The following is a 25,103-nucleotide window of genomic DNA, read 5'->3' on the forward strand; positions in this document are numbered from 1 at the left end:
AAGTGATGAAAGAAAAAAGTCTACAACCAAGAATACTATATCCACCAAGGCGATCATTCAGAATAGATATAAATATAGAGTTTCCCAGACAAATAAAAATTAAAGGAATTCATTACCACTAAACCAGACCTAAAAAAAATGTTAAAGGGACTCTTCCAGTGGGCATCACTCAAGGGGCTCACAAAACAAAATGATGTAAATTATGATACCATGTACCTAAAATATGGGGGGAGGGGGAAGAGGAGTAAAACTTTAGTGTTTTTAGAATTGGTTCAAACTTAAGTGACCATCAACTTTATATAGCCTGCTATATGCATAAGATGTTATATATAAACCTAACGGTAATCATAAATCAAAAACCAGTAAGAAATATGCAGAAATTAAAGATAAAGAAATCCAAGTATATCACTAAAGATAGCCAGAAAACTGTGGGAGAAGAAAGCAAGAGAAGAAATGAACAGAGAGAACTACAAAAACAACCATAAGGAACAAAATAACAAGACACAAGGTGACAGAATAAATTTAAAAAAGCAAGACCCATCTATATGTTGCCTACAAGATTCTCATTTCAGATCTAAAGACACATGCATATTGAAAGTGAAGGGATAGTAAAGCATTTATCAGGCAAATGGAAGTGAAAAGAAAGCTGGAGTAGTGATGCTTATATCAGAAAAAATAGACTTTAAAACAAAGACTGTAACAAGAGGCAAAGAAGGACATTACATGATAATAATGGGAATAATCAAACAAGAAGATAAGACAATTGTAAATACTTATGCACCCAACATGGAGAAACCCAAATACATAAAGCAGGTAACAACAAACATAAAGTAAGTAATCAATAGTAATACAATAATAGTAAGGGATAGTAACAGAAGAATACACATTCTTCTCAAGTGCACATGGGACATTCTCCATAATGAATCACATATTAAGCCACAAAAAAAAGTCTTGACAAATTCAAAAACATTGAGGTCATACTATGTATTTTTCCATCCACAATGCTGTGAAATTAAAAATCAACCACAGGAAAAAAAATCTGGAAAGAACATAAATATATGAGGTTAAATAACAGGCTACTAAACAATGAATAAGGCAATGAAGAAATCAAAGAGGAAATCAAAAAATCATGGAGACAAATAAATAAAAACACAATAGTCCAAAATTCTGGGATATAGCAAAAGCTGTTGTAAGAGGGAAGTTTATAGCAATACAGGCTTACATCAAGAAGCAAGAAAAAAATCTCACATAAACAACCTAACTCTATACCTAATAGAGCTAGAAAAAGAACAACAAACAAAACCTAAAGCCAGCAGAAGGAAGGAAATAATAAAGATTAGAGTAGAAATAAGTGATAAAGAAACTTAAAAAACAACAGAACATATCAATGAAACCAGGAGCTGGCTCTTTGAAAAGGTCAACAAAATGGATAAACCTTTAGCCAGTCTCATCGAAAAAAAAAAGAGAGAGACAGACAGACAGAGAGGGAGGGTGGGGAGACTCAAAATCAGAGGAGAAATAACAACCAATACTACAGAAATACAAAGGATTATATTATGAGAATATTATGCAACATTACATGCCAACAAATTGGACAACCTGGAAGAAATGGATACATTCCTAGAAACATATAACCTTCCAAAATTGAATCAAGATGAAATAGAAAATTTGAACAGTCCAATCACCAGCAATAAAATTGAATCGGTAATCAAAAAATTCCCATCCAACTAACTCCAGGACCAGGCAGCTTCACAGAAGAATAGAAAACCTTCCAAATTCATTCTATAAGGCCAGCAGATAAAGACAGATAGACACTACAAAAAAAGAGGAACTATAGGCCAATATGTCTAATGAACATAGATGAAATAATCCTCAACAAAATATTAGCAAGCCAAATCAAACAATACATTAAAAAAAATCATTCACCACACTCAAGTGGGATTTATTCCTGGGATACAAGAGTGGCCCAATAGTCAATTCAATCAAAATCAATCAACATGCTACACCATATCAACAAGAGAAAGGATAAAAAACACACGGTCATTTCAATAGATGCAGAAAAAATACTGGACAAAGTACAGTATCCACTCATGACAAAAACCATCACGTAGGTTTAGAGGGTACATACCTTAACATAATAAAGTCCATATATGAAAAACCCACAGCTAACATCATACTCAGTGGTGGAAAACTAAGAGCTTTTCCCCTAAAATCAAGAACAAGACAAGGTTGTCTACCCTCACTACTTTCATCCAACATAGTACTGGAAGTCCTAACACAGCAAGCAGTTGGAAGGAAGGAAGGAAGGAAGGAAGGAAGGAAGGAAGGAAGGAAGGAAGGAAGGAAAGAAGGGAGGAAGGAAAGAGAAAGGAAAGGAAAGGAAAGGAAAGGAAAGGAAAGGAAAGGAAAGGAAAGGAAAGGAAAGGAAAGGAAAGGAAAGGAAAGGAAAGGAAAGGAAAGGAAAGGAAAGGAAAGGAGGAAGGAAGGAAGGAAGGAAGGAAGGAAGGAAGGAAGGAAGGAAAGAAAGAAAGAAAGAAAGAAAGAAAGAAAGAAAGAAAGAAAGAAAGAAAGAAAGAAAAGGCATCCAAATTGGTAAGGAAGAAATGAAACTTTCACTATTTGCAGGCCACCAAAAAAAAACTACTAGAGCCAATAAAAGAATTCAGTAAGGTCTCAGGATACAAAGTCAACACATAGAAATTTGTTGCATTTCTATATACTAATAATGAAGTAGCATAAAGAGAAATTAAGAAAACAATGCCATTTACAACTGCACCAGAAATAATAAAATACCTAAAAATAAACTTAACCAAGGAGGTGAAAGACCTGTACTCTGAAAACTATAAAATGCTGATGAAAGAAATTGAAGATGACATAAACAAATGGAAAGATATTCCATGCTCATGGATTGGGAGAACAAATATTGTTACCTGTCTATATTACCCAAAGTAATCTACAGATTTAATGCAATTCCAATTAAAATACCAACAGCATTTTTAACAGAACTAGAACAAACAATCCTAAAATTTGTATGGAACCACAAAAGACCCCAAATAGCCAAAGTAATCTTGAAAAAGAAAAACAAAGCTGAAGGCATCACAACTCCAGATTTCAAGTTATACTACAAAGCTGTAATAACCAAAGAAGTATAGTACTGGCACAAAAATAGACACATCGATCTGTTCTTATCAATAGGACGGAAAAGAAAGCCCAGACATAAACTAATGATTATATGCTCAATTAACCTTTGACAAAGGAGGCAAGAATATGCAGTAAAAAAAGGACAGTCTCTTCAACAAATGGCATTGGCAAACCTGGACAGCTACATGCAAAAGAGTGAGACTGGACCACTTTGTTGTACCATGCACAAAAATAAATTCAAAATGGATGAAAGACCTAACTGCGAGACCTGAAACCATAAAAATTCCAGAAGAGAGCACAGGCAGTAATTTCTCTGACATCAGAGGCAGGAACATTTTTCTAGATACATCTCCTAAGGCAAGGCAAACAAAAGAAAAAAACTATTGGGACTACATAAAAATAAAAAGCTTCTGAAGAGCAAAGGAAACAATCAACAAAACTAAAAGACAACCTACTGAATGGGAGAAGATATTTGCAAATGGCATAGCCAAAAAAGGGTTAGTATCTAAAATATATAAAGAACTTGATACAACTCAACACCAAAAAAAAAAAAAAAACCACAAAGAATCCAATTAAAAATGGACAGAAGATGGGGTGTCTCAATCAGTTAAGCATCCTACTCTTGATTTCAGTTCAGGCCATGATTGCACAGTTTCATGAGTTCAAGCCCCACGTCTGGCTCTGCACTGACCCTGCAGAGTCTGTTTGGGATTTTCTCTTCTCTCTTCTCTCTCTCTCTCTCTCTCTCTCTCTCTCTCTCTCTCTCTCTAGCTCTCCCCACTCCCCTGCTCACACTTTCTGTCTCTCTCAAAATAAATAAATATACTTTAAAAATATATTAAAAATGGGCAGAGGACATGAGCAGACATTTCTCCAAAGAAGACATACAGATGGCAACAGACACTGAATGTTCAATATCACTCATCATAAGGGAAATGCAAATCAAAACCACTACGAGGTATCACCTCATATCTTTCAGAATGGCTAAGATCAAAAGCACAAGAGACGAGTGTTGGTAAGGACGCAGAGAAAAAGGAACACTCATAAACTGTTGGTGGGAATGAAAAGTTGTGCAGCCACCTTGAAAGACAGTATGGAGTTTCCTCAAAATATTAAAAATTGATTACCATATGATCTAGTAATTCCATTACGGGGTATTCTTTGGGTAAATACCAATACTAATCTGAAATTAGTAAATTAGGTAATAAAAATTACCTAATAAAATTAGGTAAATACTAATTTGAAAAGATATATGCATGCTTATGTATATTGCAGCATTATTTACAATAGCCAAAGTATGGAAGCAACCCATATGCCCATCTATTGATGAATGGATAAAGATGTGGCACACACACACACACACACACACACACACAAATGGAAAATTACTCAGCCATAAAAAGAATGAAATCTTGTCACTTGCAACAACATGGTTGGATCTAGAGGGTATAATGGTAAGTTAAATAAGTCAGTCAGAGAGAGAAAAATACTCATATGTGGAATTTAAGAAACAAAACAAGCAAACAAAGGGGGGGAAAGAGACAAATCAAAAAACAGACTCTTAATTATGGAGAACAAACTGATGGTTACCAGAGGGGTGGTCGGTGGGGAATGGGTGAAATAGGTGATGGGGATTAAGATTACACTTATCATGGGGCACCTGGGTAGCTCTTGATTTCAGCTCAGGTCATGATCTCATGGTTCATGGGATCAAGCCCCAGGTTGGGCTCTGTGCTGACAGCTCAGAGTCTGCTTGGGGTTCTCTCTCTCTCTCTGTCTCTGTCTCTCTCTCTCTCTCTCTCTCTCTCTCAAAATAAATAAATAAACTTTAAAAAAAAGTACACTTATCATGAGGAGCACTGAGCAATATGTGGAATTGTTGGATCACTACATGGTACCCCTGAAAGTAATAGAATACTGTATGTTAACTATACTGGAATTAAAACGTTTTAAAAATTTAACTGAGTTTCAGTAACTAATAAATGGCAGTGCCACAATCTGAGCCCAGCTTCTGACTTCCATTCTTTTAAGACTGTAGTAGGTTTTTGCCCTCAGGATGACGCACACTACAATGACCAAAATTTAAAAGGCTGCCATTACCTCCTGCTGCCAAGGACGTGGAGCAGCCCAACTGTCGTGCACCTGCTGATGGGAGCAGACGGTGGGCTCCACCACTGTGGAAAACTATTTGGCAATTTCTTATGAAGTTCAATTCACACTTACTATCCAGTCTCAACAATTCCATTTCTTGGCATTTACTCAAAAAGAGGGAAAACGTGTCCACAAAAAGGCTTGTACCTGAATGTTTATAGTAGTTTTATTCATCATAGCCCCAAACTGAGAAAAACCCAAATGTCCATCAACATGTGAATGGATAAACAAAGTGTATTTTCCCACAACGGCACACCGCTCACTGAGTTTTTAAAGAAAGAATATATTGCTGATACAGGCCAACTGAGATGAATCTGACAGACACTGCTGGGCAAAGCCACGCACAAAAGAGTACATACTCTCTGTCCCATTTGTGTGAAGCTGTACAATTACACAAACTGAGCTATTGTGATAAAAATGTATGTGGTTGCTTCAAGTGGGGTGTCAACTGTCTGGAAAGAAACATGAGGGAACTTTCTGGGGTTGTGAAATTATTTTACACATTGGTAGAGTAGTCTCAAAATTCCTCAAGCTTATACTTTAAAATCTCTACAATTTACTATGGACAGATTATACTTTTAATTAAAAATAAAACTTGCTGTAGCATTTTTGCATTTTGAAACTTGCCCACATCTTGACTTAAAATTTAAAAAATCACACACAGAAAACATTTATAAGCCCCGAATAAGTGACCTTATTGGTATTTATAGATTCCTTTCTCATTCTCCTAGCTGCATTTTTTTGTTCTGGCCGCTAGTCATGGGAGTAGGAAAATTTATTAATGTCAAATTTATGGGGAGGCTGAGTCTATATTAATATGATACATCAATTATTTATAGGTGACATATTATATACAATACGGCTATATAAAATTTCTTCTTATGAAATGATGATGCTATTAATTCACTGTCAGTAAGACATGTCATTTCAATAACAGTACACATTATTTCCTTTAATTTATATAAAGTTGTGAGTCGACCAGCATTGGCAAGTAAGAGTGTAATCAACAAAGCATGGAACAAAGGTGATAACTCGCATTCTGACTCTTCTTTCCGCCTCGGGGTTAACTAGGCACAAATGATAGTTCACTTTTATGTCCAGTTACATTTTTTCCTTTCACTTTTAGTTTCTCAGGATGTAGATTCTGTATCAATAGAAACGATCTTCCCTGACAACCCATACCTCTCAATCACTACATACAAAGACAGAGACGAATTTGTCGCTCACACATGCTGGATGACTTTGAATCCTGGTCTCACACCCAGGTTGTACTCCCTTGACTTGTTAAATACCAGCAGGTATCAGTAGGTGTTAAAATGTATTATTTTTGCAAGTACAGGAAAACCTTAGATCACAAGTAACCTGTTATGAAAATGTTCTGCAAGACAAGCAAACATTTCTAATACATTTTAACTTGATAAATGAGCAATGTCTTGTAATGAGTAGAACGTGATGCTGAATGTCACATGATCACAACGAGCCAATGGTTCTTGAAATTCACTTTGATATATGAGTGCTTTGGATTACAAATATGTTTCTGGAATGAATTATACTCACAAACCAAGGTTTTACTGTATTAGTATTAATGTGACACATTAGCTCTGTGTACTTGGGACAGCATATTACTCTTCCAATGTGGATTATACATGTTAAGATTTTATGGAGAATTGTTGTATCTGTTTGGATGTATATTTGGACTAGGATTTTCCTTTGGTACAAGTACATTTTATGAGCATGATTTAGGGTCTGAAATACAAAACATCTGAATTTTACCAAACCTCCTCAGGCTATGAGCATGATAAGGTCACATTATCATTTATCTCCAGAATTATCAAACCCTTGGCCCCTATCAGTATAATCCCCTCCATCAAAGTCAATTTCAATTATTTCTGGGAATCCTCAGAAAGTACCCATACATTCTGGAGGGCAAGTCTCTGAGGTCCTCACTCACATCTGCTTACAGAACAGCCACACCAGGATGACCCCCACTAGGAGCACTGCTTCCGGCGTCTTCTGTGAGAATTCTGCCTGCCTGACGCTTGTCCCCCAGCCCTCCCCAAGCTTCATAGTTGTCCATGGTGCTCCTTACAGAACTGGGGAGAATGTCCTTTCCCCAGTAAGCTGATGCCCTTAGTCCCCAAGGCCAGGCCACCCACCTCACGCAGCCTCATGCGATGGCAGCCCTTTTAGCTTCTGTGGGCAGCCCCCTCTTTCCATGGGGGTCCGGCTTTGAGACAGGGAGTCTCCATAAGACAAACCGGGCAGGTTTCTGGATCTGACTTTCACACTGTGGCCTACAATCACTAAAACACGGAGAGATTTATTCTTTATCAAGGCTCCAGCACACAAGACAGAGGAGTTTCAAACTTGAGAGGGACGGGGAGAGAATCTTGGCAGAAAGCACTTTCACCAAGTGATCCGAGGGAACACCATCAGAAATGGGGCAATTTGAAATTGCATGCCACCCCATGGGACATGGTGAGGACACAGCACCACTTTGGGGGTGTCCCTGCCAAAGACAGATAACCTGAATGTAATCATGATGAAACAGCAGTCAATCCCAAACTGAGGAATACTCTCTAAGACAACTGCCCTGTGATCTTCAAAAGCGTCAGGGGAGTAAAAAGCAAAGAAAGTCTGAAAACCATTCCGGTTTTCGAAGGAGCCTCAAGACGGGACACATACATGCACCCTGTGATTCTCATGGGGACTGTTTTCCCACAAAGGGCATTACTAGGACAACCGGTGATGTTTGAACGGAGCAGTAATCACGTATTGATGATAATTTCCTGACTGTGATGACTGTGTCGTGTATGAAACACACCTGAAATATACCAGAGTGATGGGGCATCAGGTTGGCAATGGACTCTCATATAGATCAGGAAAATAAAAGGTCTTCTTCATGCTGGGTTTCCAACTTCTTTATAAATTTAAGATTGTTCCAAATTTTTTAAAATTGAAACAAAAAATACAACAAGAATAAACTGTACTGCTTTTCAAAATGGGCTAGACATTTTTGGAACACACTTTTTTTCCTGGCTTTTATTACCTACCCCTTTTTGTCTGCCATCTTCCCAGAATTGTTTGTGTCCGCTCCTACGAATTGTAAAATGTTTCCAAGTTATTCAATCCTCTTGGAAATGGAAGTAAAATTTCTTGTCAATCTAAATCTCTCAGCCCAAGATCTCCTGAAGTTTCATTTTTCTCTGACACAAGAAGGAAAAAGATTCCTGACTGCCAAAAAGAGTTCCTTACGCTCAACATAAAACATCCTGCAAATAATTTGTGTCAAGGTTGCTGAAAAGTTATCTGAGAAAGAAATTAGAAATTGTCTTTTTCTTATTATATACCTTCTGCTAACCCTCTCCTTCATCTGGATAGCAGACATGCTGGGTACAATATTCTACCTGTCACTGTGGCTTAATAGAAATCCAGAGAGACACCACAAAAAGCAATGTCTCTTATTGATCATGCTGAAGATATTTATGACAGTATGGCCATCGTGTCAAGTTTTATTCCATTAATGCTAAAATAGATGAGTTTGTCTTATTTCCAGGCATCTGAAAATCCTCTGCAATAAAGGTCTATTTACTTGAGCTGCATCAATAATCTAAAATAATAAGAAGAAAGAAGGGAAGACCAGCAGATCTACAATTTTTCATTTCATGTAGAGGTCCTCTTGCCTTATTTGACATGAACTATGCCTGCCTCATGCTGGTTGACTATTGTAGGGATGCACATGAAATACATTTCCTGCTTTTAGCATTTCACCCAGCTATATTACATACACATAGTTCACTGCCACATTTAAAAAAAGATATTATTAAAAAAGCATTCTTTCTTTTTTCTTTTTTTAATGTTTATTTATTTTTGATAGAGAGAGACTATGGGCGGGGCGGGGAGTGGTTAGAGAGAGAGGGAGACAGAATCTGAAGCAGGCTCTAGGCTCTGAGCTGTCAGTAACACAGCCCGACGCGGGGCTCAAACTCACGAACGGCTAGATGATGATCTGAGCCAAATTCGGATGCTCAGATGACTGAGTCACCCAGGCACCCCAGAAAAGCATTCTTAATTAGTGCATCATTCACCTAGCAAGATTCAGGCTGGTGAGTTAATGGCTGGTAAACATTCCCCGATTTCAATTCTTCCATCTTCCTCATTACCTGACCATTGACACAGTCATGGCCAACCTTTTTCATGGCCACAGAAGCCAATTTTTTTTTTTTCCGCACGGGTCTAAATTATATCTATTTCTGAGAAGAGAATTTGAAATAAGACAGATTCTCAGTATTGAACACACACGCAAAACAAACCAAAAAGTAAATAGTGCATGTCTGAATATTAAGTATGTGAACTGAATGAGTGTTGTCAACTTTTTTTTTAATTTATTTATTTTGAGAGATAGAGAGCGAGTGGGAGAGGGGCAGAAAGGGAGGGAGAGAGGATCCCAAGCATGCCCTGAGCTGTCAGAACAGAGCCCGACATGGGGCTCGATCCCACGAACCCTGAGGTGATGACCTGAGCCGAAACCAAGAGCTGAATGCTTAACTGAGTAAGCCACCCAGGTGCCCTGAGTGTTGTCAACTTTTGAAGAAAAATTGACCTATTCCGCTTTACATTTTGCATGTTGCAGAATTAAATATTCTGAATGCTGGAAAGTGGCTACCTTCCTCAGATTACCAATTATCCAAAATTACAATTTAATGCACCGAATGTTTCAAACATAATTAATGTTGTCTTTACATGTGCAACAAGATGTGTTGAATACTACTTGTCTGTGGCCAGGAACCATGCTGGTGGCAGAGCAGCAAAGATAAATAAGGTGAAATTCCATCCGAACGACTTCACAGTCCACCAGTAATAGTAAATGAGCCCAGAGATCAAAGTAAATGTGCTCAGAACCCCCACGGGTCCGGTGAGGGTGCGGAGGAAAACAAAATCAGTCCTGGAAATGAGAAGCACCACTGGGATCATGTCTCACAGGCCTTTATTTGGCAAAGTGCGAAGGGACAGGAAAAGGGAAGGACATCACCAGGCCCAGAGAGGTGCGGGTAAAGCAGCCCGTGCCGTCAGGGAATGCCGTACCCTGGGGAGTGGCTGACGGTGGAGTAGGGGGCAAGAACTGGGACCTGGGATTGTCAGATAAAGCGACGTCCTTCAGCCCCTCACCTGAGCACTGGCTTAGGTAGGAAACGTGGACGCTTTTAAGATGTGAAACTATCCACAAAGTCTCTCAGATGGGTAAAAACCTCAGCATGCTGCCTTAAATTATCCATGACGTAAACATTTGCTCACGGGTCTGTATGAATCCTGGCAGCCTGATGAAGGAGCTGACCCCATCTTTGGCCTTCCAGCTCGTTCTCCCCTCTGGCACAAAGATGGCGCCACATGAGATAACTATGCTGTCACCTCACCATGTCTCTCGCTCCATAAAAGCTGGGGATTATGGTCAGCGTAGGGGCAGAGAACAGGGGCAGCTGTGTGTGCCCTGGATGGTCCTCCCCCCACACCTGCCCAATAGATCTTGTCAGTAAGTCACCCTGAATGAAATGAGTAAATGGTATGGAATAACTTGCTTTTGCTTTTCAGTAAAGTGTCTTCTCAGTCCGGAGAATGCATTACTGACCCTCTTCCACGTTCTCACACTTGACGTGAAAGATATGTTAAAAATCTAAAAGCAGTCTGATCTGTTTTGTTCCAAAGCAGTTTACTGTTATTCCCCAAAGAACTGGCCAGCTGAACGTAACATAGAAAAGCAATCAGCATTTGGACATGATAGATATAGCTGTTTTTGGTTCCTGCAGGGAACCTAAAAAGAAAGTTAACATCACAAAAATCTCACGAATTTAGTGAAATGGGGGAAGCATTTCATAGCCATATGAATCCTTAAAAGCTCAGAATTTTTATTTTTTAATGATGTCAGGTACATCCATCAACCAAAACCAGATTAGCAATGGTTAACCCAGTGGACACACTGAGAAATTATGAAATACACCTATATAAAAACATTCTATAATAGGCACGTGGTCCCATCTCTTCCCTCTTGCCAAACTCCCCCACGGATAATCCTTGCATGTGGCCCTAGCTCCTGTCCCCTAGCTTAATTCTCAAGTCCACCCTTGCTCCCACTGTTCTGAGAACACTTCAGGTTCACCTGTTCACACCTACTGGATTTGCATCCTGTTTAAGCTCTGCTGGAGTGGCAGCTGGTTTCTTGAAAAGAACCAAAAAACATCTCCTGTTCTAACAATATGATCTTATCACCTTGTCCCAGCCACATTAAGAGGCGGGGTCCATGCCCCTTCCCCACGAACTGGGATGACTTTCATCACTGTCTCCACTACCAGAGTACAGAGAAGTGGCACTACGTGACTTCTAAGGCGAGTCACAAAGGGCGATACAGCGCATGAGCCCTCCCTCTATCCCTCCCTCCCCCAGGGCTCTCGCCCTCAGCACACAGCCACCATGCTGCGAGGAAGTCCAGACCACAGCAGAAGGACATGAGGGGGCACCCCCAGCTGACATCCCAGTTGACAGCACTGACCACCAGACATCCTTCCTTAAGGGTTGTTCACTCTTATGTGGGAAGACAAGGAAAAGAAATGTATTGGCATGGCTGAGTGATGAACACCATGGGAGGGAGATCACCGAGTGCAAAGGGAGCACAGGAGGGACTCCTCGCCTAACATGGGAGACATGGGGGTGGGAGAGGGTAGTCAGAGGAGTTTCCAAGGGGGGTGAGAGAAGTTTTCCAGAGAAAACTGTTTCACTCCAGGGACAGGAATGTCTACACTGAGACTCGAAAGATAAGGACTGGTGGAGGAGGGCGGCAGAGAGGGAAGAAGCACACATCCAGGCCCCTTCACCGTCGAACGCCACCCATATCTTCCAGCTTTACTTTCTCCTTATTCTCTCCATGCCCTTCCTAGGCTACAGTCACACACAACCAAGTATGTAGTCTCAGCGTTTGCTCGACAAGGAAACCCTGTCTCAGGGCCCGCAATTACATGGACAGATGTGGTCACTACCAAGAGTTCACTGTCTAGTGAGGGAGTGCGATTGTTGCACCCAGTAATTCATCTTCATCGGACACATTTACTAAGATGCAAAGATGACTTTCCAGGATGTGGGCCCATAACACAAGAATACAAGAAAGGCAGGTTGGAATAGATAAGGCGTACAAGTTAGGGAGAAGTGGAATTTGGGATGCTTATAATCATTTAATTGAAGATACCCAGCTGGCAATTGCAAACAAAGGTTCAAGGAAAGCAGTCCGCCTTAAAGATGGCAGTCCAGCATGGTGACTGTCAGTACATCACCATGGTCGGACAGCAGGTTGGCGCCACCGGGATAGCAGGGTGGCTCAGTGGCTAAGCCCCCAAGTACCGGCATCAGACGGAGTTCAAATCAAAGCCCCCCCACCTCTCAGCTCCTACCCTCTCCCAGCCTCATCTATGAAATGGGGATGACCATGAAGTCCACCTTAAAGAGCTTGCGTGAGAATAAAATAATGATGGGTGCTGTTATCTGGGAGACACGTTGTTTACCATTAGGTATGGGGTGATCAGAATCAACTTACTTTTGACAGCGTTTGGTAAGAGGGAATCATCTGTCTCCCTTACATTCGGGCATCCTCCCAAAGAGCTGAAGACAGTCATATAACCTAACCCGTTCCTTTCGACACTGGCTGCTGGGAGACTGAGTTAAATGTAATATTCAGTCAAGATAACCACGTATATGGCACATTAGCACTGAAGGCATTTCCCTTCCTCTGCCTTCCATATTGGTTTCATTTTGCATTTTAATGGTTTTCCTCAACTATCACTTTATACCAAATTGCCTCAAAGGCTTTTTGGGAAGCAAATGTCACGTACATATAAATAAATAAAATTCACTGAAGGAAAACAACTGGGCGCTATAAAAAAAAAAAAACACAGGGTGCTTCAGCGATGCCTATTTGAAAAAACGCAGACCGAACCGAATTCCTCGTTTTAAAAGTGGCCCCCCCGCGACCCAGCGCAAACGCCCTGCTCCAGGCTGGCGTGGCTCCACACTCGCCCCCAAATCCTCCTTCCTGCGGGCACCTGCTTCCCAGGCCCCTGCGAGACCCTCCTCTGCTGCAAGCTCCTCTCTCATTCCTCTTGCCCGTCTGTATCCTCTTCTCGGGGAGGTCCCGGTTTGTGGCTTCACGTACCACGCGCACGGCCAGGACTCGCAAAGCTGAGTCGCCAACTTCTCCCCCCAGCCCCCGATTCACGTATCCATCTGCGTCCTTAATATTTCCACTCGAGAAGGTGAGAATCGTTTTAAATTCGGCGCGGCTAAAACTCAGCTCCCGATTCTCACCTTAGGCCACCTCCGACCCCTGCCAGACTTGCTCCTCCCGCGAGCTGACGTCTTTCCATCTGCACAATTTCCACCTGCTCCAGGCGGCCGTCAGCATTCAGACGGACAGCTGCGACGGCGCGGTCTCCATTCAAGCCACCGTTTGGTTCAGGGCATCCTCAGGTTACTGTTCCCCCTCGCAGACAGAGTGTGACTCGCAGCGGTCTGCATCACAAGAAGAGAGAAGGCTAAAGCTCTTGCTGGGATCTGCAAGGTCCTGTGAAAAGGGCCCCTGCAAACGCCTGACTTCATCCCTTCACCCGCCTCTGCCTCAGACAGCCACCAGCTCTCCCCTGCCTCCCTGGCTCTCAGTGCTGGGCTCCTCTCTGTCTCTGGGAATTCTTGCCGAAATGTTCCCTCCTGGGCCATCTCGCTGGCTCCTCTCATCGTGTGGATCTCAACTCAAAGGTTACCCACTCAGGGAGGCCCCCCGGCGCCCTCAGCCTCCCCCAGTGACCCTCTGAGCCATCATCTGGCATCTCCAAGGACCCCTACGGAGTGCAGAGAGATCACAAGGTGCCCCACTGCAAAGCCGAAGGTGTGAAGAAGGAGGCAGTCTCTCTCCCATCCTCCAGGAGCTGGAACATTGTCCCGTGACCTAAACAGAGTCTACCCGGGACCCTGCCCCCACGAGGGACTGCCCTCAGCTGAGGGGCCAGAAGTCGGCGAAGAGGGCAGAGCTGAGAGTCGAGGGGTGGCCTGCTTCCAGCCTCCCCAGCGCTGTGGGGACAGCAGAGGGAAGGCACGTGTTTCTATGACAAGGCCTCCGCGGCGCCTCGCGTCTCCTTACTCCTGGCCAAGCCTTCTGGTGGATTCTGGAAGCAGCCAAACACACGTCCAAAACGCCTTTTCTGTTTCAGTTGACCAATTTGTGCTATTTGCTACTAGAACTCTGACTGGTTCATACTCTCCACTATCCAAAATTAACTTCTTTGTGTATTTTTTTTTTACATGTTTTCTATCCATCTTCCCTTCTAAAAGGTAGAGTCGGTGCAGAAAACGTGCCTTCTTCACCAGTGTGAGCCTAGTACTTAGTAGGTTCTCAATAAATATTGGTCACCTGATTGGTTGAAGTGAGTCTAAGCCTCTTATGAACAGAAATATTCTGTATTTTATATTCTCCCTTATAGCCTCAAAGACACTCCTGCAGATTTAAAAAGAAAGTCACCAATTTATATTTAAATTCTGGAAAAAGTAAGATTAAAAAAAAAGTTTTGAAGGGATTTTGAGATGGTAAAGACACTGATGCCAAGACCAAATGCTACATATCTCTGATTCATCCATTTGAATTCAAGCCAGAAGTATCTAAAACGAACTACAAATCTGGTAGCTGTGAAGCTACCTAATACCTTGTGGGTGCAGGCCACTCAGCAATCATGTCCACATATGACATGCCCCTCAAGGCCTCTAGGACAAAGCCCTGCTTGCAGTGTCCTTTCCTGGGGCAAAGACCGAATTCCACCATAGTAAGGCTCCTGTACACTTGTTCCCAGTGATCGTCACACACTGAGTAGCATCTGAGGAAGATCGGGACCAGGATTGATGGTGAGCCCCTAATCTGTCCAGTGTGCACCAGGCACAGTGGTTCCATGGGCCCTCTTCCTCCTGGCTTTTCTAGGACTTTCCATCTTTGTGCATACCTGGAAGACCAGTAGGTTTAGAACTACACCCATTCCTATTATGCTAAGTGAAATGAGTCAGTCAGAGAAAGACAAGTATCATATGACTTCACTCGTATGAGGACTTCAAGAGACAAAACAGATGAACAGAAGGGAAGGGAAACAAAAATAACATAAAAACAGGGAGAGGGACAAAACAGAAGAGACTCATAAATATGGAAAACAAACTGAGGGTTACTGGAGGGGTCGTGGGAGGGGGATGGTCTAAATGGGTAAGGGCGCTGAGGAATCTACTCCTGAAATCATTGTTGCACTATATACTAATTTGGATGTAAATTAAAAAAAAATAAAAACTAGGGGCGCCTGGGTGGCGCAGTCGGTTAAGCATCCTACTTCAGCCAGGTCACGATCTCGTGGTCCGTGAGTTCGAGCCCCGCGTCAGGCTCTGGGCTGATGGCTCAGAGCCTGGAGCCTATTTCCAATTCTGTGTCTCCCTCTCTCTCTGCCCCTCCCCCGTTCATGCTCTGTCTCTCTCTGTCCCAAAAAAAATAAATAAACATTGAAAAAAAAATTAAAAAAATAAAAACTTAAATTAAAAAAAAAAAAGAACTACACCCATTGCTAAGGATGCTTCCATCCAATGAGATAAAATATTCTGCCTCCAATAGATGAATTGGAAATGAGACCAATAGAGAGAAAGAGAGAAATTCAATAATAGAAAGAAACTCAAGGCTGCCCAACTGGGGACAATATTCAGCTGTTTTACCAGAGCTACAGAGAGCCAAGTGACCAGCACAGAGCCAGACATACGGTCAGTACTAAGAAACAGGCACTGACAAATTAATAAAAACACAGAGGTCATCTATCTCTCCCTATGTTTGGGGTCCTTAAGTTTTTTTAGGTCACCATTTCCTCTGAGGGGCCATAATGAATGGTATAGACCCTACTCCAGCATATGTGCTGACTTGTATGATATTTTGCACAATATCAGTGCTGCCATGGTCCATCGGAAGCAAGTTCCTGGAGTCCCTAGAAGTCCTCAGACCTGGGTTAAGAACCCACAGCCCAGACTTAACCAACACGGAAAGTCTCTGAAGGAGGGAGCTATGCAGGAGGGAGGGAGGGAATGAGGAGTCTAAGATTTGGAAAACGAAGGAGAGACAATTCGAGCAGTCCAGGCGCCAGGAACCATCAGCCCGGTGTCTCCATCTGCCGAGCACACAGCGGGACCCTGGAGAGACCACCTCACTTCCCTGCACCAACTCTTCTTCTGTCCCCAAGATATCAGCGGCTGGCATGAATGATTCCGAGAGCCCTTTGGACTCCACATCCAATGACACTGTACAACACTCATTGAGACTTTCCTCTCTGTCAACCCATCAAGTTGACAAAGTTCTCTAGGAACAACAACAACAAAAATATCACTAAAGTCTCTTACCCTTTTAGGAAGAAAAAAAATTCCCAAATAAGGTGCTCCCTTAAATAGCTATCTGCCTGTCTCAGTACATAGCTGGAATTGTCACTTGAGAACAAACGTAAAAGAATCAATCAAGAGGCTTCATAAATATTCCAAGCTCTTGCCTCCCACCACCTCCACAGAGCTCTGCAAAGCACTCGCTGTGACAGTGAACCCCGACGCTTGTCTGTCTTCTTACGTGGGGGAGGTCACAGCAGACCCACCACTTGTGCCACTAGGCAGTATCAGCAAGTTCAACAGCAAATTCTGGCCGCAAAGGATTCCAATTCAGAAACTTCGTGTAAGTTCGAACGTAAAGCTCACAGTCTCATGAGATGAATCAGAGCAGTGGTTCGGCCGCACGTGCTGATGAGGTCTGACGCAGTCTGTGCAGAAGCCATGGGCACTAACGTCAACACGGGTACGATGTCTCCTGGCCCCAAGGGAGAGATGCCCCAAATGTTACTTTTCATGCAGATTAAAATCATGGACGGGGCATCTGGCTAGCTCAGTCAGAGGAACACACAACTCGTGATCTCAGGGTTGTGAGTTCGAGCTCCATGTTGGGTATAGAGATTACTTAAAATCTTTATAAAAACTAAAAAAAAAAAAAAATAGGGGCACCTGCATGGCTCAGTCAGTTAAGCAACTGACTTCGGCTCAGGTCACGATCTCGTGGTTCGTGGGTTCATGCCCCGTGTCAGGCTCTGTGCTGACAGCTCAGAGCCTGGAGCCTGCTTCAGATTCTGTGTCTCCCTCTCTCTCTGTTCCTCCCCTGCTCGTTCTCTGTCTCTCTGTGTCTCTCAAAAATAAATAAACGTTAAAAACGAAAAAAAATAATAATAATAAAATCATGGCGATTTCCTCATCCATGGAAAGCTCGCTCCTATGGTTTTCAGTATTGGGACAGTCCACACACAGTAAGTGTAAATATACTTTTTAAGAATCCCTCTTTTTATATGGACACTTTTGAGGAAACAAAAAGCTGAAATCCGTTGTTTGAATAGTAAAAAAAGATTCACTGCGAAATTTCCTCGTGTCACGGTTTTCTTCTTCACTGGTGGGTGTTATGCTCAGACCAAGAGTGTAATGATTTTGTCTCCCAGAGCTTCCTATTCTGGGTTTGTGGCACATCCCCCACACAGCCCCCGCCTCACTGCAGGGCCAGTAAGTGGCACAGCTCCCTCTTTCAGTCATTAGGGTTTCTTTCTTAGAGAGAGAGAGAGAGAGAGAGCCCATCGAGCTGGTTACTCACAAAACAGCCCTTCATTTCAGAGCTCGTAAGGAGTTTCCATTAAAAGAAATAGGAGAAGGCAGGCGTCATTTCTCTGGGATGAAGACACGAACTGTCACGTGAGGCAGCCACAGTGGAGCCGGTGGGCAGGTGGAGGGACATCCATCTGCTGGGGGTTCCCTTTGCAGGGGAAACCATCGTCACACTCAAGGCCAAGGTCAGGGCATGCTGGCCTGGGATGCGCGGTGTCCTGATCTTGTCTCGTCAGTGCAGACCAGGCAGGTGTCTCCTTCACCCTGGGAGGCTCTGTGGCTCAGCTAACAGAGTAACAAATCCTTCAGGCAACGTGGGTGCCGTGGGGTCAGCCCTGTGCCAGGCACTAGAGACCCAGAAACAAGCCAGACATGCAGTTCCTGCTGCGTCCCACTGGAAAGACATAGCTCACGAAGATGAAAGCAAATAAAACACGAGCGCACACCAGCTAGCAACCAGCTAAGCAAGGCGAGGGGTCCTTAGAGTGTCATGGGTGTGGGGTTGGACCCCTCAGGATGGGGTGCTCAGGACTCACCTCCCTGGGTGCTGTCATAGATCATGGGGACTCCTTCTTCTTGAAGGCTGAGTAGTATTCCACTGTATGAACGTACACCATTTTCTTTATCCATTCATCCATCAGTGGTCTTTAGGTGGTTTCTGTATCTCAGCTGTAGTGATTAGTGCTGCAGTGAACATGAGAATGCTAATATCTCCTCAATACCCTGAGTTCAATTCCTTTGGAGACATAGCCAGACACAGGATCATTGGATCCTATGGTAGTTCTGGTTTTGATTTTTTGAGGAAGCATGATTCCACTTACATGGGGTATCTAAAGTAGAATCAAAGTGTAGATTGGTGGTCACCAGGGGCTGGGGGGAGTGGGGACTGGGGAGTCCCAGTCAATGGGCATATAGTTTCAGTTAAGCACAATGAATGAGCCCTAGAAGCCCGCTGACCATCACTGCGCCTATAATCAGCAGTCCTGCACTGCACACTCAAAAACCTTTCAAGAGGCAAGATCCCATGTTGGGTTCTCATCACAACAAAGTAAAATTTAAAAAATAAATAAATAAAGGATTTGACAACTAATTCACACAAAGGTGCTAGTGCTGGTAAGGGCAAAGCGATTTACCACCTAAATGCATTTGTAGAAATATTAAGAAACGATTCTTGACTAATGTAACAGCAGGATTTCAGGCATCGGCTTGTAGCTTCCTGGCTTTCCTCAAAACACCGTATAAAAACATTTCTCTTCTGCCATCAGAGGTTGTCACCAGCACAGAGACTCATGCCATGAATCGTTACCCTTGCTTACATAGAGCCCCAGTGACATCATCTCTAAAAGGTTATTTAGCCAAAGCCACCATCGGGTCAGCAACGTTTAATGACCACCTACTCTGTGATGCCCAAGATGCCAGGCGCGGTTTTTGACAAGTACAAACGTGGAATCCACTGAAGGTCACAGTGAGGCAGCTCAGTGAGATGCCATCCTGTACCTCCCTCCTGTGAATGAGACACACATTCCGTGCAACGTGAAACATCCGACTTATTTATCTTTCTTCTACGAGCAATTATAAGGAAGCAAAACAAGTTAGAAGGCAGAGGGCTAGGGTCTAGAGGTAATTTATTCCGACTTCATACTCTCCGAGGATTTAATAAAGGGTAGTAAATCCTAAACTAAACACAGTCAGCAGCAGGGAGCTGCTCAAAATTTATTCTACTCTAGATTAGTGATGATTAAGTCACACTGTGGTCTATTTTAAAATACAGTGCTTTTCAGTACTGCATATGTTTAAAACATTCAGTTTTCTCCTCTGGCTTAAAACAAAGAATATAATTCCTTCATTTTTTCAACAATACTTCTTAAATTTTCCTTCCCCTCCAGAGCTGAGAAAGGGCTTCCTTGTCTGAAATACAGCTTCTGCAACCATAAAACAAGGAAATTTATTTTTTAACTATATTGCATGAGAATGTGCACAATTTTTCAAAGTAGCAACTTTCCATGAATTCAGTAAGGGCACTGGAACTTTCCATGAATTTAACAAGAATTTAAAGAGCCATCTGCATAAAGCTGAGAGATTATTAAATGTAGGGCAAACCAGAGGAGAGGGGTACGCCCCTTCCTCCTGGGCTCCCCCTTTATCCCCTCCTGGTTTCTTCTCACTCCCCAGTGTTTCTCTGGGCCGACATCATGCTCTGTGACCGAGGGCTGAGGCTGCTGCCTGTGTGGGCTCCCCCCTCGGAGTCCTGACATCTTGCCCAGGCCTCCCCACAGAATTTAGTTTTCCTGATGATGCTGCTGACCTCTGCAAAGTTCCAAATGTAGGTTCTCAGTCCTTCCCGATGGAATCGAGTACATTTCCACTTGACAAATATGAAATAAAGAGGCCAGAATTCTCCAAAGGTCTTTGTGCGTCAATTAAAACAACTCCTAACTGCTAAGTGCGGTTCACGTAGGGATGTCCATATAAGACACGTGGCACCCACGATGCCACGTGGGCACCTTTGGGAACACTCAGCTCTGACACGAGGGCCTTGGATGCTCCACTGCATTTCCTCCTTTTCCAGGGCTCTCCACACCCCACCGCCTGGAGCTGTACATTCACCCCCACTCCACACTATTGTCATCAGCCCTAATTCATGGCACTTAGGGCAATGATACTCAAGGTACATCAGAACACGGTGGAAATCTCTCTAGTGTTTGCTTTATATACTTTAGCTAATATATAGTAAATTTAGATGGCTCCAACTTTGGGATATGAGCTCAGTCATTCTCGACAAATCTTTGTTGCCTTTTTTATAAAGTCTCGGTGTGGAGCCTTCATCTCGGTACTGCTAACCGGCGGAGGCCTGCACCCAGTAGGGCCCTTCCCGCCTGTGAGAGCAGAGATACTCAGCCCTGGCCCAGAGAAAGAGCAGCAGCACTTGGCAGGGTGACTCTCCCTGGATTTGCGAGTCATTAAAGCTGCAAAGAATGACCCTGAAGACAGACTCCTGCCTGCAAGGATTTGGTAGGAAGTGTGTGAACCACGTGATTTCCCTTGGATTCTCTTAAACGTTTCCTACATCCAAAAGTACGCACTAAGGAAATATGTAAGGTGATAAGTGAAGAGATACGAGGAGATTTCTCGTGGAAAACTGGACAACTATTTAATCCTTCTCAAAGACAGGAAGGTGACTATTTAGCCAAGTAAATTCCCACAGTAATGTATATAAACCATTTCAAAGAGCAGTGTTCTGATTTTCAGATGCCCTACAGAAAAGGCTTCTACATGCCTTTCTTATGAGCTTCTGTAACATTTAACAACCCTTCCAGGCTCTACTTTTTTTTTTTTAATGTTTACTTATTTTTGAGAAAGAGAGAGAGAGAGGAGACAGAGTGTGAGTGGGGGACAGGAAGAGAGAGAGGGAGACACAGAATCCAAAACAGGCTCCAGGCTCTGAACTGTCAGCACAGAGCCCAACATAGGGCCTGAACTCACGAATGGCGAGATCATGACCTGAGCCGAAGTCAGACGCCTAACTGACTGAGCCACCCAGGCGCCCAATTCCTGGTTCTACTTTTAATAGAGCAGCGGTAAATAAAAGTAATAATAGTAGAAGGTTCCTTTTAATTTGCAAGGGTTTCTGAACTTTTTGAAGGTCACAGACCTTATTGAGAATCTTCTGAAAGCCAGGGACATCCCTTCAGGTAGATAGGAGTAACATATGTGTCTTCTCAAAGAACTGAATTGTGTCTTGTCAAAACTCAGGTGCTGATCCCCAGAACCTCAGAATGTGACCTTATTTGGAGAGAGGGTCTTCACAGATGTAAGCAAGCTAAAATGGGGACATTAGGATGAACCTCAATCCAATATGACTAATTTCTTTATAGAAAAGGTAAATTTGGACACAGAGACATACGTAACAGGAAAGATGATGAGAAGAGACACAGGAGAAGACAGCCATCTACCGTCTAAGGAAAGGGGCCTGGGACAGAGTCTTCCCTCCCAGCCTCAAAAGGAACCAATCCTCCAGAACCTTGATTTTGGACTTCTGGCTTCCAGAAGCGTGAGACAATAAAACTCTTTTGTTTAAGCCACACAGCCAGTGGTACTTTATTAGGGTAGCCTTAGCAAACTAATACTATAATTTCATGAGATTCCTTCATGTTGACATGTGTACCTATAGTTCGTGTCACTGCTGTCTGAACATACCAGGATTTATTTATCCAATCTGCTGTTGGTGGACTGTTTCCAAAGTTTTCCAGCATGGAGTGATGCTGTTATAAACATGATAATACATGCCTCTCAGTGTTCATGGACAAGGTTTCTCTAGAAAGCCCAGAACTAGAATCGCCAGATCAAAAACTGAATGTTTCTGGGGCGCCTGGGTGGCTTGGTCGGTTAAGCGTCCGACTTCGGCTCAGGTGATGATCTCACGGTCCGTGAGTTTGAGCCCCGCGTGGGGCTCTGTGCTGGCAGCTCGGAGCCTGGAGCCTGTTTCGGATTCTGTGTCTCCCTCTCTCTGCCCGTCCCCTGTTCATGCTCTGTCTCTCTCTGTCTCAAAAATAAATAAACGTTAAAAAAAATTTTATTTTTAAATAAAAAAAAACCTGCATGTTTCTTCTGTGGAGGTGGTTTGGAAAGTGTATGTGCCAATTTCCATACGTATTACCAGTGTAAAATGGGATCCTTCCGCTCCTCTAATCTGCCAAAGCTTGATATCATCACTCATTTTTACCTATCTGCTGGGTGCGAAATTGTATCGTATTGCAGAGATAGGTAGATAGATTCACTGATTGATTTCCATTTACTATTATCAGCATCACTACTTAAGTCTTGCATTTATTGATTTTTCAACTTGTAAAAAACCATGAGACGTGACTTGATGTTAATATCTTACGTCTCAAAAGTAGTCCGTTTATGACGGGAGCATAGTTCTTAATGAGAGAATTCATCGGCAGCCTTTCCAACACTGTTCACCCCCAGTGACCCCCTCCCCCCAAAATGTTTGTTTCCACGTCTAATTATAAGTTCAGAGTGGTTTCAGTGACAATGTGCAGACAAGAACTAGAGAGAGACCCCGGGAAACAAGTGCTGTGCTGGTGTCTTTCTAGGTCTGTGTCAGTGCCTGTAATTTTTGGTTACTTTCCTATAGAGTCTTCATTAATAGTAAAATATCATCACCTGGCCATAAAAGTCTCATCTTTTGGGGGGAAAATGTCATTCCTTGGATAGAGTCATCTCATAACAACCTCTAGAGGTAAGAAGAAAAATTGCTCTTAGATCCATAAGTGAGTAAAGCACGCGGATAGGATTTAATTTCCCAAGTGCCAACCTGCAGGTCAGCGGTAATATTTAAAACAGAGACTGAGTGTCCAATGCCGCATTGCTGCCCCATCCATTAAACGATGCCAGTCCCTTGGCAAGCATTGGCCTTCAGTTCTTGCTCAGAAGAAGCAGAACTTTTGGACACTTCATCTGGTCTTCCTGACATAAGCTTAAACTAGTAGAATCAATATTTTAAAGCTGAAAGGAGCTTTAGAAATCACCCTCGCCCAATCTCTCCCCTCTTGAACATTTCAAAAAAAAAAAAAAAAACAGAGGAAATGACATTCTTAAAACCACACGCCTGTTTAGCTATAAAACAAAATTAAGAATCCTGGATTTTCTGCATCCCAGAACTGAGCCCCTTCCACAGGTCACCCAGACGATTCACACTGTATCCTGAGAGGCCCAGCATTTTGCATCCAGCATCTGTGAGAGAAAACCTCGGTTCTCTGGGCACGTCTACAGACCTGAACGAATAGCAGTTAAGGATGGAGATTGGAGATGCAGGGATTTCTCTCCAGGCAAGAAATACTACATGACCAAAGAATTTTATTTTTTCTGTTTGAGAAAGGAATCTGAGTTTGTATTACTGATATAAATAAAATGATGTACAAAATCACAAAGCTCAGGGGGAAAAGAACAAAAAAATATGAACATAGTGATGCTCTACCAGTTGCATATAAAAACTTTAAGAAAAGATGTCACATAGCGGAAAAAATATTATTTATTGGGTACTTTCTAGGTGGGCACTGTACTGGTCACTTTACAGACTTTGTCTTGCTTGGTTCTCATAAGGTCTTATCATCCCCACTTAACATATGACATAACTGTGGCTTCACAGATGTAAGTAACTGGCCCAAATAAAGTAAATAACAGCTATAATTCAAACTCTATTATAATGCCCTATATACACAACTGCAATTTGGGGCAGTCAGGATTTTTGCTTTTTGGTTTTTGTTTTTGATGATGATGAAGTAGAAATTCAGCGTAAGTAATTACGAAGAAAACTGAAAGTACACAGAAAAAGATCTGTATCTAGATAGACAGATAGATTAGATATAGATAACATTCAGATAGATAGATATAAATATACAGAGAGATGTTAGTAAGCGTATCATCACATCACCTGGAGAAAACTGCTTTTAAAATTTAGGTGTACAGGGGTGTCTGGGTGGCTCAGTCAGTGAAGCATCGGACTCTTGATTTTAGCTCAGGTCATGATCTCATGGTGCATGAGTTCAAGCCATGCGTTGGGCTCCACGCTGACAGTGCAGAGCCTGCCGGGGATTCTCTCTCTCTCTCCCACTCTCTCTACCCCTTCCCACCTCAAAATAAATAAGATTTGAAAAAATAAAAAATAAATAAAATTCGGGATACATTGCATTGGACAGGACCCAAAGATGGCTGCCATTATTCCTTCTCTCCCTAAAGGTTCCTACACTCCACCCTCCCGTTGAACTTGGCCTCGTGATGCATCTTGACCAATGGACTGGGCAGAGGCAACACAATGCTGGCTTTTGGTCTAGCCTTTAAAGATCCGGCAGTTTCTGCCTTTTATCTGAAGAGAAGCCGGCCACCAGGTAGAAAGCCCAACTACCCCAGACCACCTTGCTGTGAGCGAGCCTAAGCTAGCCATACGGATTGGCTGCGCGGAGGAAAGCTGAAGCCCCAGGCCTGGGAGAGAAGCCTCCTTGGTCCCACCAGCCACGTCCAACCCCCAGCGAGATAGAGTCATGTGAGCGACCCCCGCCAAACCCAGGAGGAAGGAACCC

Source organism: Acinonyx jubatus, chromosome D3 (genome assembly GCF_027475565.1).
Source record: "Acinonyx jubatus isolate Ajub_Pintada_27869175 chromosome D3, VMU_Ajub_asm_v1.0, whole genome shotgun sequence".
Taxonomy (NCBI): Eukaryota; Metazoa; Chordata; class Mammalia; order Carnivora; family Felidae; genus Acinonyx; species Acinonyx jubatus.